The sequence below is a fragment of the Octopus bimaculoides genome, chromosome 5, assembly GCF_001194135.2.
Source record: "Octopus bimaculoides isolate UCB-OBI-ISO-001 chromosome 5, ASM119413v2, whole genome shotgun sequence".
Lineage (NCBI taxonomy): Eukaryota > Metazoa > Mollusca > Cephalopoda > Octopoda > Octopodidae > Octopus > Octopus bimaculoides.
In genome coordinates, this window is record NC_068985.1 from 98757051 (window position 1) to 98759036 (window position 1986).

Below are 1986 nucleotides of genomic sequence, written 5' to 3' on the forward strand. Positions count from 1 at the left end.
TATATATATATATATATATATATATATATATATATATCCATATCCATCCTATAAGATCACAGGAGTAAAATTCCTGAATTACAGTTAGAGGACTTTTAAATAATATACAGGCACTGCTAGCATGAATACCTCACTTCTACAAAATTTCATTGGACGTTTATTATTTACAATAAAACCATTGATTAAAATCTGCTTATAAAAGATATTGAAACTTAATTCTTTTTTTTTTTTTTTTTTTTTTTTTTTTGTTTCACAAATTAAAATATTTATTTTTCTTGTATTTCATTCGTTTCGGCGATTTTTATAACATTTCTTCAGCTTTCCGCAATTCTTTTTTCTTTTAATAAATCAATTAGCTCATATATATATAAACACCATCAGTGTCTTTTCAGTATACCATATAGAATTTTTGTTTTTCTTTTTGTAAAACCGTTTTAATAATTTATACCAGTGCATTAACTATCTAAACTATTAGCCTATCTTCCAGAGCATTTTCTAGAAAAATACCCGTGTGAAACGTATAGTTACGAGAGAACCGCTACAGGATCATTTAATCGGCTAGAAATAGCTAGTCTTCTCATATCACATCCTTCTGTCTTTAATAGTTTCAAATGTTAGCACAAGACCAGAAATTTTATGGGGAGGGGTTAGTTGATTACATTGTTCCCAGTACTTGACTGGTGCTGTATTCGAAAGGATGGTGGGGAAAATTAGCTTCGACGGGATTTGGACTCCGATCATGAAGAGCTGAATGAAATGCCACCAAGCATTATACCTGACTTACTAACGATTCTGAAAGCACACCCTCCTCTAGTTTTTAAATACAGTAATCCCTCGAATATCGCGGATGTTACGTTCTAAAACTCCCCGCGATATGTGAAAATCCGCGAAGTAAAAACAGTCCTGTAGTATATATATATTTTTAATTATTTTCATAATCTGTATATATTTATTTTATTAGAAATGCAAAACAGCATCACACACTCGCCTCCCGAGTTTCGTTTTCCATACAGTATGTGCGATTCTATACTTACTCATCTATGGTACACGACATATTTACTCTTAATATTTCTTAATTAATGTGTTACACAGTACTGTGCTGTATTTTTATTTATTAATTTTTAGGCGTGAAAATGCTTATTTTGCTACAAAAATTAGTAAAAATCTGAAACAATATAAATACCTATCGGCCGCAGAAACCGGCGATATACTGACAAGCCCGAGGCATAAATTTACATAGCCAGAAAAATCCGCGATGTACTAAGGGCGCGATAGGTGAACCGCGGTAGGGCGAGTGATTACTGTAATTCTAATTGTGGCACAAGAGAAGCAATTTTGAGGGGAAGTCGACTAATTCGCCCCCAGTACTCAACTAGTATTTATTTTATCGTCCCTAAATTTAATACTTTTTCGAGTGTGCAATATCCTTGGTGTTGCGAGGAATAATTACTTTCGCTAATACATGCCTTATACAAAAACTAGTCGGACAAATACGGCCATGCTGGAGCACAGCCTTTGAAGGGTTTTAGTCGAACAAATCGATCTCAGTACTTATGCTTTAAGTCTGATGTTCTTTCTATGTCTTTTGCTAAACGGCTCCGTTATGGGGACGTCAACAAATCAACACCGGTTGTCAAGTGGTAGCGGAGAGCCTCCCCCCCCCCACATACAGAAGTGTGCTGAAAAACTCCTGGCTTTGGGTAAAAGAAAATACAAGAGGATCAGTTAATTATGATTTTATTCAACATATCCCACTCACAGCTTCACACACTTATCGCAACAGTCCTTCAGTTTTTCTAAGCCCTGTAAAAGAACTCGGAAGGTTGAACCTTCAACCAGGACTTTGGCGATACCCTTAAAGCCAGACTTTTCAGCACTTTTCGTGTATTGTACATTTTACAAGAACTTCTTTTACTCGTTTCAATCATTAAAGCCTTCCCTCGCGCGTTTGTATGTGCATATATATGTGTGTATGTGTATATATGC